The 17,476-nt window shown below is 40.3% G+C and overlaps 1 non-coding gene across 1 annotated transcript; it reads left to right on the top strand.

Moving 5' to 3' along the window:
- The first annotated feature begins 5,174 nt into the window (after positions 1-5,174).
- On the top strand, positions 5,175-5,247 carry TRNAD-AUC (transfer RNA aspartic acid (anticodon AUC)). The gene has a single exon. It is a non-coding gene; the product is annotated as a tRNA-Asp (tRNA).
- The last annotated feature ends 12,229 nt before the right edge of the window (positions 5,248-17,476 follow it).

A 17,476-nucleotide genomic window follows, 5' to 3' on the forward strand; every position in this document is an offset into this window, starting at 1 on the left:
GATTTTAGGGCCTGCCAAGGATAAAGAACACTGGTAAGCATTTGAGAATTTCAAACAAGACCCAAGAAGAGTTACACCCTAAGAGCAAGGGCAATATGAAAATAGGCCAGCCTATTACAAGGTGACTTGCTCATATATTATCTGCCAGCCAGAAAAAAATTAAATTGTGCCTAGAGAAAGTTAACAGCTCCCAGAGCTTCAGCAAACTTTTTAAAACAATGTCCATTAGTCATTCAAATATTACTAGAAACAGATGCAAGGTGATCCCAATATTTGAGCTAACATGTGGAATTTAAAGTAATTATGATTGTGTTTACAAAAATAGAGGAAGTATGAAGGTTTTCACAGAACTATACTAAAGTCAATGAATAAAAACTCTAAAGTTGAAAAATACAAAAAATAAAATAAAAATTCAGCCCAGAAAAGAACATTATTGAAATGAAGATAGGTTAGTAGAAAAATCCAGTTTGGGACACAGAAAAAATAAAGGATAGACTATATATATATATATATATATATATATATATATATATGATTTATAGGACATGATAAAGAGGTCATATATACATATATATTCATATTATATATGTACATATAACTGAAATCTCATAAGGAAAGGATAGAAAGATTGTGTCAGACTTGTTTAAAGAGATATTGGATGGGGCGCCTGGGTTGTGAAGTCGTTAGGCGTCTGCCTTCGGCTCAGGCCGTGATCCCAGCATTCTGGGATCGAGCCCCACATCAGGCTCCTCTGCTGGGAGGCTGCCTCTTCCTCTCCCACTCCCCCTGCTTGTGTTCCCTCTCTCGCTGGCTGTCTCTGTCAAATAAATAAAATAAAATCTTTAAAAAAATAAAATAAAATAAAGAGATATTGGCCAACAAATTTCCAAAAACTGATAGAAGACATCAAGCCACAGAATTAAGAATTTCTAAAACTCCCAAACAAGGATAAATAACAACAACGACAACAACAAAAACCATACGTAAGCATACCAGCATTAAAGAGAAAAAGGCCAAACTCTTAGAAAGAAAAAAAAAGCAAAAAACAAAAAAAACAAAAAATAAAAACACAACACACCAAATTGTAGAAGTAGCCAGAAAAAAATAAACATGTTATCTTCAAAGAGGCAAAAAAAAAAAAAAAAAAAAAAGACCAAAGCTGAATTTTCAATGGTTTCTATGGAAACCAGAAGATAATAAGATCTATAAAAGTGCTGAAAGAAAATAACTTCCTACCAACAATTTTAAGCCTCATAAAACCATGCATAATAAAGGAAATACTAAAGGGAATTCTTCATTCAGAAGGAAAATAATCTCTTTGGAATCATGATGATACAGAAAGAAAGAAAACCACCACCACCAGTGGTGGTAAATGTAAATGAACATTCTATTATCAAGTACTACCAGTAATATATTAAGTAGAAATAAAATATCTGGCAACAATAACAAAACAAAAAGGCAGAAGGAGTAAATAGATTAAAATGTGAGGTTCTTGTACAAAAAATGCTAAATGTACTAAATTAATGTGGACCGTAAGTATGCAATGTTGTAATATCTATGAAAACATCGACAAGTGGAGTAATGGAACTCATTATAGTATTCAAGAATATGAGAGAAGAAGAAATAAACAAAATATGCATGATTAATTCAAAAGAAGGCAAGAGAGAATAAAAGGGTCAAAGTATGGATAAGACAAAAAATAGTAAGATGGTAGATTAAAATCAAAATATATTAGAAATTACATTTAAAATAAAGGAATAATTGCTACAAATAAAATTGCAAGTTTGTCAGACTGGATTTTTTAACAAACTTATGAAAATATCAGGAGGCACATCTTATACTATAAGGATACAGAGCACTTACAAGTAAAAGACAATGGTTGTGCACTTATCATCATGAGAACTAAGCAAAGTATGGAAGTGTTGAATCACTATATTGTACATCTAAAACTAATATAACACTGTCTGTTGTCTATACTGGAATTTAAAGAAAATTAAATTAAATTAATTTGAAAAAGAAAGAAAATGTATGCCGTATAAATGCTAGTTAAAGAAAGATGATGTATCTATACTAACTTCACACTACATAGGCTTGAGTATGCAGAAGATATGAACAGACACTTTTCTGATGAAGACATACAAATGACTAAGAGACACATGGAAAAATGTTCAAAATCATTAGCCATCAGGGAAATTCAAATCAAAACCACATTGAGATACCACCTTACGCCAGATAGAATGGCAAAAATTGACAAGGCAAGAAACAACAAATGTTGGAGAGGATGTGGAGAAAGGGGATCCCTGTACACTGTTGGTGGAAATGCAAGTTGGTACAGCCACTTTGGAAAACAGTGTGGAACTCCCTTAAAAAGTTAAAAACAGAGCTACGCTATCATCCAGCAATTACTCTACTTGGTATTTACCCCAAAGATACAGACGTAGTGAAGAGAAGGGCCACAAGCACCCCAATGTTCATAGCAGCGTTGTCCACAACAGCCAAATTGTGGAAGGAGCTGAGATGCCCTTCAACAGATGACTGGATTAAGAGGATGTGGTCTATATATACAATGGAATATTACTCAGCCATCAGAGAGAACGATTACACAACATTTGCTGCAACATGGACGAGACTGGAGGAGATTATGCTAAGTGAAATAAGTCAAGCAGAGAAAGACAATTATCATATGGTTTCACTCATTTATGGAACATAAGAAATAGGAAGATCGGTAGGAGAAGAAAGGGAAGAATGAAGGGGGGGTAAACAGAAGGGGGAATGAACCATGAGAGACTATGGACTCTGAGAAACAAACTGACGGCTTCAGAGGGGAAGGGGGTGGGGGGCTGGGATAGGCCAGTGATGGGTATTAAGAAGGGCACATATTGCATGGTGCACTGGGTGTTGTATGCAAATAATGAATCATGGAACATTACATCAAAAACTAAGGATATACTGTATGGTGACTAACATAACATAATAAAAAATTATTATTAAAAAAAGGGCTTTAAAAATGTAGAACCATCCTAAATCTATATGCACCTAATAAAATAGCTTCAAAATATATAAAGCAAAAATTAACATGTCTAAGGAAGAAATCAACAAATTCACAATTATACTTGGAGATTGTCGCATCTTAGTAACAGATAGACCAACCAAACACAAAAATCAATAGGGCACAGAAGCTCTGAATACTGGATCTATTTGACAAACTTGATTTATTGACATATATGAAGTATTATAGTCCAGAATTGCAAAATACATATTCTTTCCAAGTGCACATAAAACATTAAATAAAATAAACCATACACCAGGCCTTAGAAGACTAAAGTCATACAGCATAGATTCTCTGAGCAGTCAAATTCAGCTAGAAATAAAAAATAGAAAGAGAACGAGATAAATCCCCAAACATTTCACAGTTCAGCAATACACTTCTTCACATCCCATGGATCAAAGAAAAAAATCAAAATGAAAATTAGAAAATATATTGAACTAAACAGTAATAAAATATAACATATTAAAACATGTGGGTATACTGTTAATGCAGTTTTAAAGAGAAATTGATCATCTTAAAGGGCAAAGAAAAGGGGGAGGGCTAAAAAGTAGTCCAAGTGAAAATCAATAATCTAACATCTATCTAAAGATGCTAGAAAAAGAAGAGCACATTAAACTCAAAGATCTTGCTTGTCCTTTCTGCCACATGAGGACACAGTGAGAAGATAGCCGGCCCTTGCCCACACTAAATCTCCTGGTGCCTTGATATTAGATGTCCAACCTCCAGAACTATGATAAATAATTTTCTGTTATTTATAAGCCCTCCAGTCTGTGGTATTTTGTTATAGCAATCCAAAGATCCAAAACAAAGCATAATATAATTGATAACTCCCAGCAAGACTGATGGAGAGAAATGAAAGTACAAATTATTAGTATCTGCACTTAAGAGGGACACTAAAATAAAGCTTTTACAAGTATTAAGATAATAAGAAGTAATATGAACAACCATCTTCACAAACTCTTGCAAAGATCAGAAAAGGAATGAATAAATCACTCATTTTCTGAGTACAGGTTCATCATGATAATGAATCCAGACAAGGACATTACCAACATGGTCAATCCTTCTCCTGAACAAAGATGTAAAATATCAAAACTACCAATTTATTTAAAAGATTAATACATCACCAGTAAGTTTCCAGGAATGCAAACTAGCTTTCAAGTGTGAAAATCAACCATTGTATTTTACCACATTAATAGGATAGAGGAGAAAAATCACATGGGTATCACAGCTGATAAACAGAAGTATTTGTTAATATTCAATACCTATTCATAATTTTTATAAAAACATAATTTTTATAAAACAAATCTGATACACAGTACCTACAAAAAAACCCCTACAGAAAACATCATATTTAAATATCATATTCAATACAAATATATATATGGAGAGAGAAAAAGTGAGAGACAGAGAGAGAGAGATTTATATTAAGGAATTGGCTCACAAGATCTATGGGGCTTGCAAGTCTGAAATCTGCAGGGAAGGCCCATGAAAACCCAGAGAAGAGCTGCTGTTGCAGCCTGAGTCTGAAGGCAGAATTTCTGTTTCTTTAGGGGACATCAGCTTTTTTTTTCTCGGAAGACTTTCAACTGATAGGACGAGGACCACTCACATTCTGGATGGTAATCTACGTTACTCAAAGTCTTCTGGTTCAAATGTTAATCACACCTAAAAAGTGTCCTTGAAAAAAAATAAAAATTAAAAAAAAAAAAGTGCCCTTGACAGCAACGTCTAGAGTATTTGACCAAAAACTGGGTATCATACCTACCCAAGTTGGCACTTAAAATTAACTATCATATCCACTACCCCCACTTATATTTAATATTTTATAGAGGCCTTAGCCAATATGATAAAGGCAAGGAAAATAGTTATATGAATTGGGGGGAAAAAAAGAAGTAAAACTGAAATTATACACAAATGATACAATGATGTAATGATGTAATGGTGTATGGGGGAAAATCTGAAATCATCTACAAACTATTAGAATTGGTAAGTAAATTTACTAAGTTCACAGCACATAATGTCAATACACAAAAATGAATTGTTTTCCTATATACTAGCAACAAAGAAATAAAGAGCGACATTTTAAGTAGTATCAAAAAAATCAACCACCCCAGGGGTGGGAGGAGCCTGGCTGGCTCAGTTGGTAGAGCATGCAACTATCAATCTCAGGGTCATGAGTTCAAGCCCCATGTTGGGCATGGAGCCCACTTAAAAAAAAAAAATCAACCATCTGGGGATAAATCTAACAAGACACATGCAAATCTCTACACAGAAGAGACTAAAGAGCACTAAGAAAAAGACCAAAGTTTAGGGGGAAATGCAGTAGTTTCTTGTTGTACACAGCAGTTATGCTCTACAAAGTCTGCAAACACTGCGTTAGTGAATACTGACCATTGCTCCTAAGGGGCATATAACGTTAGGTTCCTGCAAGCATCTGGTCACAACATTTTTGTCAACTGATCGATACAAAGCCTGGTTTATGTGTGTTTCTGTTTAAAGACAACTGATTTAATACATATTGTTGATTCATTAACATCGAACTCACATTCAATAGCACTATAACTTATGCCTAAACAAAGCTTCTCTAACACACATAATTTCTCCATAAGTCACATCAAAGCCTTCTGCACTTAGGAAAGTAGGCAACACCTCAGGACTACACTTGGGGCCAGTCTAAGCAGAAAAACCACCAAAAAAAAAAAAAGCACAAAAATGTAAACAATGTGGTACTTGCTCATCAGACAACTCAAGTTTTTCACCATTCTGCTCATGTTTGCAGTGACCTTGAACGTGCCAAAGTATCTGTTTGGGGGCCACTAATACATTTCAGCAAGTAGGCTAATTCAGAAATATAGGTTTTGCCAATAAGGATGATGGGCAGTACCACTTTCAAGAATAGGGAGACTCAAACAGAAGTCAGTTCTCCTCAAATTAGTCTACATATTCAATGAAACCTCAGTTGACATCCCAGTGGACTTTTTTGTGAAAATCAATAAACTGATTCCAAAACTCACATGGGAATGCAAAAGGCTATAAATAACAAAGGCATTTTTTGAAGAAGAAAAATAAAGCCAGAGCACTTATACTACCAGCTAGCAGGACGTTTACAAAGCTGCATTAATTCAAATATTATGATAAAGAGGCAAAGATAGAAAACAGTACCAGTGGAACAAACAGAGTCCAGAAACTGATGGGCACGCATTTGGCTACTAATTTACAACAAATGTGTCATTGCAACACACCACCTCATATCAGCAAAGAAGATAAATAACTCAATTAAAAATGGGCAAAGTTTTGTCCAGATCCTTCACCAAAAAAAAAAAAAAAAGGTATCCAAATAACTAATAGCATATGCTGAGGGATACAACTTTATTGATTAGCAGGAAAATGAAAAATGAGACCATGAGATACTAAGGAGGGCACATGTTGTAATGAGCACTGGGTGTTACATGCAAATACCGAATCATTGAACACTACATCAAAAACTAATGGTGACTAACATAACACAAAAAAAAAAACAAAACGAATTTCACACACACACACACACACACACACACATACACACACACACACACAATGTATGCATTGGAATGAATAAAAAAATTTTTAAACCAGGACAATACCTAGTGTTGGAAGAATGTAGATGAACTGGACCACCCATTAATTGCTGATGAAAGTATAAATCAGAATAATCCTTTTGGAAAACAACTTAGCAGCATTACTATTGCTGGACCAGTGCAGCTCTATCACTCAGAAATTCCTGTGTTGCTTGTATATCCAGCCAGAATGCAGAAAGTCACACACTAATAGACATGTACAAGGATGCTTATAAAAGCTCTGTTCATTAAAGCCCCAAACTGGAAAAAACCCAAATGTTCATCAAAAATAGAACAGGAAAATATGGTCTGCGGAATTCATACAATGGACAAATAAAGCCAACACAACAACATGGGTGAATATTACAAACATTTTATTGAGAGAATGACGACAAAGAGTTATGTACTTACTGTATGATCCCATTAATACTACTTTCTACAAGAGGCAAGATGATAGGTGACACGGTCAGAACAAAGGTAAACTTTGAGGGGAGAGGATGACGTGGAGGGGACAGAACACGGCTTTTGAGGCACTGGTAAGATTCTAGATCTTGGTGTGGGAAAGGACCACATATGTGTCAATATTCTGTGAAAGAACAGCAAGCACTACACTTAGGATTTGCTAAACCCACTATACAATTTCTTCAATAGAATGTTTATTATGAGTTTTTGAGAGCACTTCTTTTCTGGCCCAGCATTTTCTTTTCAGGCAACCCAGCAATTCTAGTGAAAAGTAGAATATAAGGTGATCATAAGAACGTAAGCTTGCAGTCTCAATAACCTTTCTATTCTTCCCCAGAACCTCTGGGAAGCCATGAGAAGATGTGTTTGACAAAATGACAGAATAAATGAGGGTCTGGCAAGCTTATCTGTTAAGGACCAGACAGTAAATATCTTGGGCTTTGAGGCCATATTGCCCCTCACTCAACTCTACCGTTGCAGCCTGAAAGCAGCCACAGACAACATATAAGCACGCGGATGTGGCTGTGCCCCAAACAAACTTTATTGACAAAAACAAGCAGGGGGCCATAGTTCTCTGACCCTTTGATTCAATCAAGAAAGAAGAGGGCAAGAGAGAAGAAATGGGAATATCAAGATAACAGCAAAGAGATATCCCAACACAGAATGTGTGCAGTGAATGCACCCATTCAACCAATGTGTACGGGAGCCGGCCAGAGACAAACCAGGCCAGAAAATTAGTAACTCCAGGAAAACAAGACTGAAGGAAAAGAAAAGTAATTATCCTCCTTCCCTCTTTTTTTGCTGTCCATTTATTCAACAAATATTTATTGTGCACATGCTATTCTATGCACTGTGGATTCAGCAATGAGTATGGATGAAGAGGCCCCGGCTTACACCAATTGATATGCTGGGGGGCAGGGATGGCCAATGGAAAGGAAACATACAGACAGACAAGAGAAATTTCCACCATGTTAAGGATAGAAAGAGCTCCGTGCTCCTCCCACCCAGTAGCCTCATCCCTACTGCTCTGTTCCAAAGACCACAGCACTCTGGACACAGCTGTCCTCTCCCGGCCACTGCACTGAAGCTTCCTACGCTGGACCTGACAAGAGGACATGCTGTCCCCTCGGCTGCTTCTCCAGAGATGGAGAAAGAGCCTTCCCAAGTCCTCACAGTGGGACCCAGACTAAGTTGGGACTCTGAAGGAGCTTGCCAAAGGGCAACGGTGAAGACAGGGAAAGACAATCCAGTGTCTTGACCAGAAAGGCTCCATCGGGCTGCTGGCCACCATCCACTCAGCGGGAGCCAGCCCACCCACCACCACCACAGGGAATGGCAGGCTCCACTGTGCTGTGGAGTCAGGCCAATTCTAAATAGCCATATGTGGACACCGACAGAGAGCCCTGCTCAGGACGCACTCCTGCAGCCCAGGCAGCCCAGCCAGCTCCTCTTCACAGGCTTTTCTCCTCCATTGATGAAGAGGACATGGGACCCTCTGGTCCCACCAAGTTCCTCCTAGCCTGAAAACAAACAAACAGTAGCATAATATCAACTGTCTCTTCAGGAACTTTGTAATTAAGAACAGCTTAAATCTAGATTTTGAAAGGGGAAGGGGAGTATGGATTTAATGAAATATTTCACAAATTTGAGTCAGTTTTTCCAGATGCATTGTGGTGGGCATGTTGGTTTCCCCCACTACCCTGTCATCATTTCTCCCACCTCCTACAGCTCCAAAGTTCCCAGCCATGCCTGTGGGGCATCTTGGCCCCGCCCTCAACTCTAGGGTTGGCTCCACTGTTAGGTAACCCAGAGGAGTTAAGCAAGTCTTGGTAAGTCAAGTTCCACACACAGATAGTTATGATGCCTTGTATTTCAGAACATTTTATGTGTGTTCAACCAGACAACTCCCTGCAATGGGTTGGGAACTCTATTACTATTTTATCCATAACAAAGTTTAAACTAAGCCCAGATTGGTTAAGAAACTTGGCTAATATCAAACACGTAGTGGCATCAGTTAAAATAAAAGATCTTCTACATTCTTGATCTTGGTCTATTCCCACCTCTTTAATGTGAGTAGCATGAGATAGGCACCATGTTTATCTAATGCAGCTTCTTATCCTCAATGTCTTGTATGTTGCTTAAAGCATAGATGGCACTCAGTGAGTATTTCCAGAAGGGAAGGGAAGGAACAGAAGGAACAAAGGAAGGAAAGAGGGAGGGAGAGATGGAAGGAGGGAGGGAGGGAAGGCAGTTTAAAAGTTGACATCTGTTTACAGGGTGAATAGTGAATCCATGGTGATTTATCCTTTAAAAATGTCTTCTCTCCAAATAGATGAAAAGATAAAGAAGATGTGGTATATATATATATATATATATATATATATATATATATATATATATATAATGGAATATTATTCAACCATAAAAACACAATGAAACCTTGCCATTTGCAATGGCATGGATGGAGCTAGAGTGCATAATGCTAGGTGAAATAAGTCAGAGAAGGACAAATACCGTATGATTTCACTCATATGTGGAATTTAAGAAACAAAAGAAGCCAACAACAAAAAAAGGAGACAAATCAAAAAAACAGACTCTTAACTATTGAAAATACACTGCTGGTTCCCAGAGGGGTGGCTGGTGGTTGCATGGGGTAAATAGGAGATGAGGACTAAGGACTGCATTTGTCGTGATGAGCACAGGGTGCTGTATGAGAGTGTTGAATCACTGTACTGTATACTGAGACTAATAAACACTGTATGTTAACTACACTGGAATCAAAGTTTAAAACTTAATAAAAATGTCTTCTTTCCATTTTCTCTCCTCCCTCCTTGTCCTTTGACAGGTGAGCTTTATCAAGCTTAAAATCTGGCAACATTGTCAATCCAATGCTACCTTGTCTTTTCCATCATCATCTCCCTCACTAACACCCAGAGAATCATCGGTTTTGAAGGAGCTTGAAGTGTTTTATCCAAAGAAAATATCTGGATGCAATTAGAATGCCTGCCATTTGAATCTCATTGGTTATGGTAATTGCTTAAAAGATTTGTTTTATTTATTTATTTGAGAGAGAGAGAGAGGGGAGGGGAGGGGCATAGGGAGAGGGAGAGAGAGGATCTCAAGCAGACTGCACTGAGCACACAGTGCCACTCAGAGCTCGATCTCACCACCCTGAGATCCTGACCTCAGCTGAGGCCAAGAGTCAGACACTTAACTGACTGAGCCACACAGGTGCCCCTATATTATTTTTAAGCATTTTTAAACTATGTATCATCTTGACCTCTCCTACTGTGCACCCCATTACTGTAATTGCCCACCCAAGCCTCCTGTCTTCCTGGGGTTGCCTGCTGCATTGCATGGTGAGCCAGGGTTTTGATACCCTTTGTTGGTAAGATCTTTATGTTGCTGTTTATTTAGCTACCCAGTTGTTCTATTTTTTTTTTTTTTTAGAGAGAGAGCATGCACGCATGAGCATGGGTGGAGGGTGGAGGGGCAGAGGGAGAGGGAGAGAGAGAATCTCAAGCAGGCTCCATGCTCAGTGCAAAGCCCAACTTGGGGCTCAATCTCACGACCCTGAGATCATGACCTGAGCTGAAACCAAGAGTCAGATGCTTAAATGACTGAACCCCCAGGTTCTCCTAGTTGCTCTATTTTGACCCATGGAAACTCAGGGATCTTTTTATAAAATGAACGGCACCTGAAGGAACCTGGTGTCTTGGACACCACGTCCAAGAATGGTGGAAAGTACAGGTCTGCTCATGCTTCTGGACAGGCTTCTCCTGGATCGAGCTGTGTGATTTTTCAGAGAGCATTTTCAGGTCCTTCCACATTTTACCACAAAATTTTATTTCTTCTTATTTGCTTCTTTTCATTGTTTTGTCCTACATACTCTCCAATATGAAAACTTCGGGATTTCTCAACTCCTTTCTCCTACTTGAGGAAAATGACCCTGGGTTGACAGAGCGGGGTGATCACTAGCTTTGAATAGCCCCCCCCCCCCCGGCGCCCCTGGGACACATCTATTCTGTAATCAGTTTTGGCCTGCAAAGGTGGGTCTGTATACACTCTAACAATCTACACGTACATCTATTCATCTATGATGTGAGTAAACATACAGGGAACCATGAAATGAAATCATGGCGGAGTGTAATTTCCTTGTGAGGCTGATCTCCAGCAATGTACCTTATATATTTCATATTATTGACATCATAAATGAACTGAAATGGGATTTAATGATCAAAAGTGAGATGATTAAAAACTCTTACGGTTCAACTCTATTATACTGATATTAATATATAATGGGAAATGAGACATGCTTTGTTTTATGAAACGGTAAGCCGAGTCCTGAATAGATAAAGTCTGAAGGTAGAATGAAGGGTGAAGCTCAGACAGAATGGAGAAAAGACCAATGACCTTGTTAAAAATAGCAAGGAGAAAGGAAATTTATGAAGAAAAGAGAGAACCACTTGCAATTGGCATGAAAATGATTTGGAGTCACAGCGAATGTGTTTCTTCTCCCGTGATGCCTGCAATTTCCTCTAGCTGACTTGTGTTAGCTTAGATTTGACTCTCACTTCTGGAGAAAAAGGCAGCAACAATGCTGACCCTCCCCTGTGCCTTTGACGTCGAGTGCTGTGAGCATCCAGGAGACAAGCTAAGTGCGGGAATGCTTGGGAAGCTAGCAGAACTGCCGAGTGCTGGAGGACTCGGATGCTGTCAGACAGGTGCCGCTCACCTCCACTGCACACAGGGCTCACCACGTACTGTCACCACCCACCACAATCAAGGTTTCTGGGGTCTGAGGGGGGATTCAGGCCCAGATATTTAGACACTTCTCCTTGGGCAATTTGTATGTGCAGCCTGAGTTAAACACTTGTCAAGTGCACAGACTGGATTAGCTGGTTTGACTGTCCATGGGACCTTGAGTCAGTTACAGACCCACCACCTGCTGCTTTGGTTTTCTCAACTGTGAAATGGGTTAATATTTGCACTTACCTGACTACATGATTGTAACAATAAATGGCATAATTGGGTGAAGTGCTTGAAGACACTGTTACCTGCAACTGTTACTGTTGACAACACTGCGGGCTTAGGGCACCTGCACGGGTGGGTGGAAGGTAAACTCATCTCAGGCGGTGACAGCAAACAAATGTGGTGATACTTTGTCTCCTGAGTGAACGTGGCACAGCCAGTCCTAAGAGCTGACGGCTGGAAGGGGTCACTGGCTTGTGCAGGTGTGGACAACACAGGGAGTGTCCCCAGAAGGATCTGTGCAGACTAACACAGGCTCTTTGCGTGCCCCACAAGGTTCCAGGAGAGTCAACCCAAATGTCATTGGAGCCCCTGGAACAGGCCCTGCTCAGGCCATGTCTCAAGGGCTTCTTTCAACTCCAAGTAAAAGAAGTCAAAATAGACTGTTGAAAAATGCCTGACCCATGCTTCACTAATGACGACCTGACACCAGCTGTTGGATGTTTGCCCTCCTGCACTAAGCTATCAAGCCGGGCAGAGGGGAGTGCAGGCTTGGGTCTGGCGGCACATCCTTCTGGTGTCACCCAGGTCCTATGTGGTCCTTGCATTGATGTCGGAGACCCACGAGGGCCACTGCCCTTCCATGTTGGTGCTGAGGTCAGTCAGTCTGGGCTACAGCACCAGGTTCCACTGAGCGTCCATAAGTCTCCTGTTCCTCCAGCTGTCCCAGATCGTCATTGCCCCACAACATGTCCATGCAGATGCAGCACTAGACTTCTCACTGGCCAGGGGGAACTGCCCTTAGCGGACTCTGCAAAAATGCTCCCCAAATGTCTCTTCCACACAAGAAAGGGTCCTGGAGCTGCGTGGTAGCAGAAGAGAAGGTCCTTTTTGCTCAGTTGTTCTGGAAACACCTTATCACTCAGCAGTCTTGAGGCTCAGGGATTTCCTTCTTCGGCCACTGTCGGGCGAAAGGACACCCAGGGAGAAAGTTCCCTTTCAGGGGTCTTTGACTATGTCCTGAATTAGCCAAGCCCGAGGCCCTGCTGGCTCCACACCTCCTGTCATATAAAATAATAGAGTCCTTATTGTTTAAACACACTGAGCTGAGGTTTTCTGTTACACAAGCTGAAAGAATCTTACTTTATTTGGGACAGAACAAAAATAAACTACAAACATCACATTCCTCATCTAAGAAATGCACAGGGAGCCATTTCTGTGTAACCTTTCCACTGACACAAGGATTTCAGCACCAATACAGGCAACATCTTTCCCTCCTACTGGGAAGGGAAAGACTAAGTGAACTCGAAGCAGAAATTAATGGCCCTGGTGCCTTGGGCAAGAGGCTTTAGAAACCAAGCTTGAAAGAGATAAATAAAAATTAGGGCAAGAAGACACGCTTCTCGGATCATCTTCCTTTTTCTTAGCAACGGAAAATGGCTGAGATGGTTTCATGAGATGCTGAGAACATATCTTTTGCCGCAGAATCATCACTGACAGGACTGGGACAAGACGCTACTGCTCACTGAGAACAGTAATGAACAGACACCGCAGTCTGGCTGGGCCTGCCACGCACGGTACCCTCATCATCTCCCCTGGCCCTTGCAACAAGCACGTGAAGTGGGTCCTGTGCTTTCCTTCATTTTACCGTTAAGAAAACTAAGTCTTGTTCAGTCACTTGGCTAAGGATGTGCGGCGGTGGGTGGAGTTGCCGAACAGCGTGCTACCTGGGAAATTGAGAGTCAGCAATGCTGAGAGCATTAGCAAGTTCTTGAGGCCATTCTGACATCAAATATTCAAGCCTAGGCCTCCAGGGGAGACCCAAGAAGCAGGATTCAAAAATTCTGATTCATAACGCCAGCAAAATACGAACATTTTGAAGGAAGATTGTACACATAGGTAAGAATGTCTCCTACCAGGCATATTACCTGCATCAGAGCAAAACTAGAGGCAAATACCTCATTGAAATTCCTGGGCGAGGGTTGGCAGCATTGCTGGCAAGGAAGCAATGGTGATGAGGTGATTTTACGGAATTGTTTGTTACTTGCTTAAGATGGGAAATAACATTTGTCATCCTTTTTAGCATCCTGTCTTTTTAGTGAACTTAATTCACATTTATGGGCTCTCTAACTTTTTTCTCTGGCTTTTAAGAACGTCTGTGACAAATCCCCCCCCCCCCATTAGGTTTGCACTAACTTGCCTTTGCTGTTGGGGACCCACTATTGTGCATAAAAGAAAAGCAAAATAGGCAGAAGCCACATCTCAGAAATGGGATAGAGTGATATGGCCGCAGGAATCATGGATTAAACCAGCAGGAGACCTGGCGGAGTGATTTTGATGAGAATGCCTATTGCAGGTGAACTGAAGGTCAAGAAACCAAAGGAATTGTCTGAAACCGCTGAGAACCTTACTTGCCAAGAGAATTACATAAAATCCTAGACACAATGCTTCATTGCGTAGGTCTCAATTCAGACAGCGTTTTGGGGTGTGGCCTGCTCTTATCTGGGGATGCCACACTCCTGATCAGAGATGAGGCCGTGAATGCTTCCCTTGGCCTTTATCTCTGAAAACAAAGAGATAGATACTTTTAAATGTCAAGGATAGGGGACCTGTGATGTGATTCAGTATAGTCTTATTTCAAAATAAATCACATGGCCTGAACATGAACTTTATGTTTGTTAATTTCTAGTTCACTTTGTCAAAGGGGCAAAACGGAGCAAATATAACCGGGAAAGTGTACTTGCCTGTTTTTCCTCACATCACATTTTCCAGTGATTCAGTTCAATTCCCATGATATTGTGTCTTTGAGATTGTCCCCCGCGAAGCACAGAATAAACACAGCTCCAAAGTCAAGCAAAGAATGCCAATGGAGAAACCTGCCTTCCCGGTCTTAAAGGCAGAGGAATCCAAATAGTGGAACATTACCTTTTAATTAGATTCAGACTTATTTATTTATCAGACAAGCTGCTGTGAATGTCAATTTCTAAGTTCTAAAGCTTCAATAATAGGAAGAATTTTATTAAAATAACAGGTAACATTTTTGTAGTCCTTCATCGTTTTCAAAGGTCATTTTAACATTTGCGATTTGACCCTCAAGCTAACACCATTAGATAGCTTGCATAATTACTATGATCCTCATGTTACGGAGGAAGAACCTGAGGGTCAGAAACAGAGCAATTTTTCAAATTCAAATTTTTCAAATTATTTTTCAAATAAATGGCATCGCTAAGCATAGATTCCATATCTCTACTTTGGTGCATCTTCTCCTTTAAAGGGCAAAGGATGGAAAATGTTATCACAAATTCTAAAGTCAGGGGCGCCTGGGTGGCACAGCGGTTAAAGCGTCTGCCTTCGGCTCAGGGCATGATCCCAGCGTTATGGGATCAAGCCCCACATCAGGCTCCTCTGCTAGGAGCCTGCTTCTTCCTCTCCCACTCCCCCTGCTTGTGTTCCCTCTCTCGCTGGCTGTCTCTATCTCTGTTGAATAAATAAATAAAATCTTAAAAAAAAAATTCTAAAGTCAAAGATGAACTAACTGATGCTTATAAATATATTCAGGATACTTGGGTGGGGGATGATTTCAGTGTTGTTTAAAACAAGGAGGGACGCCTGGGTGGCTCAATCAGTGAAGTGTCTGCCTTTAGCTCAGGTCATGATCCCAGGCGTCCTGGAATCAGAATCCCTGCTCAGCAGGGAGCCTGCTTCTTCCTCTCCCTCTGCTCCTCTCTCTGCTTGTTCTCTCTCTCTCTGACAAATAAAAAAACAAAATATTAAAAAAAAAAAGGAAAATGAAGGATGGAGTAGTTGAAGGTGTTAATAATGACAGAGAAAAAAGCTTCTGCCTCTCTTCCGCATTCCCCTTCTCAGGTAAGGACTCCAAGCTTCACACTGGATAGAAATAAAATGGGTAAGAGGAAATCTAAAGGAAGCTAGGCAATAAAAAAGAGAAAGTGGCAAGTCATGGGGTCAGGGATTGATAGGGCAGGTCCCAAAGATCCATGAGCCTGTTGGAACCGGGGATACAAGGCGATGTGCGGTATGTGAACAGTTTGGGGATGCACATTTTCAAACCCACCCCTCCTCCCCACACACACAAAGGAAAGTAGAAGGAGCTCTCAAACACTGGTTGGTGACTTTAAAGTACATCCTATCAAGATGGCAAAGTTAATTACATATGATGGTTTATGTACTCACTACAACAGGAATCCCCTGAAGATAGGGATTATGCTGTCTTCCCGGCAGCAACCACAATGACTTACACATCACAGGCACTCGGAAATGTTTGTGACCACACTTGGGCATAGCAAGAAACGTGGCCGCCATTAGCTGCCCATAGAGGTTCACGCAGAAAGAGCAGGGAGCCCACGTGACTTTTTGGATGTCATCCCTCGGCTGGTAGATAAGTGTGTGTATCTGCATTGCAATAAGATGTTGGGACAAGGGCCTCATATCTCTGTAGACAAGACTGGGGAGGACGGCTGGGAAGATGGCCCAGTTATGCGGATTAGTAACTGCTTGAATATGCACTCAGAGGCTGAAAAATCGATGAATGTAAACATGATATGATGTCTCCAGAGGCCTGTGTTCAGCCCCACTTGTTTTTGTAACATTTTTTCCTGTACACTGATGAGAACATCGTAGGTGATTTCTGCCATAGATAGCGCAGTAAATCCTGTTTCAAGTTTAATAACATTTGTAATGTGACTATGTCACCTTGCTTAATTTAACTCCAGAACACTTTTTAAAACATGTTCTGTTTTCAATATAACATTGTTAACCACTGAATGGTCATGTCATGATTAAATTCAATACCATTTTTTCCCCATTTTTTTAAAAGTAGACTCCACACCCAGCACAGAGCCCAGTGTGGGGCTTGAACTCACAACCATGAGATCAAGACCTGAGCTGTAATCAAGAGTCAGACGCTCAACCAGCTGAGCCACCCAGGGGACCCTCCGTTTTTTAATTGGGTTAAATATACGTGACATGTAATTTACCATTTTAACTGCTGGTAAGTGTACAGCTCTGTGGCATTAAGTGCATTCACACTGTTGTACATCCATCACCAGCATCCGCACCCACATCCAGAACTTTTTTCATTTTCCCAGCCTGGAAGTCCACACCCATTAAACACCATCTTCCCTTTCCCTCCCTCTCCTTAACCCTAGCAATTGCCATGGTGCAATAAACTTAAATAGTGAATGTACCATTTCTGAATGATAAATAATGTATAGAAAGAGACAGATTAAAAAACATAGCAATAAACATCTCTACAGAAGAGAAGTGGAACAGTAATGCAGGACAGAGCATGCAGCCTATTGGTCAGATAGGCCATATAGACTGAAAATGTGGTGCCTATGAAGTAATAAAGAAGAAAAGTCCTGCACTGGAAATAGCC

Source organism: Ursus arctos, unplaced genomic scaffold, assembly GCF_023065955.2.
Source record: "Ursus arctos isolate Adak ecotype North America unplaced genomic scaffold, UrsArc2.0 scaffold_3, whole genome shotgun sequence".
NCBI lineage: Eukaryota > Metazoa > Chordata > Mammalia > Carnivora > Ursidae > Ursus > Ursus arctos.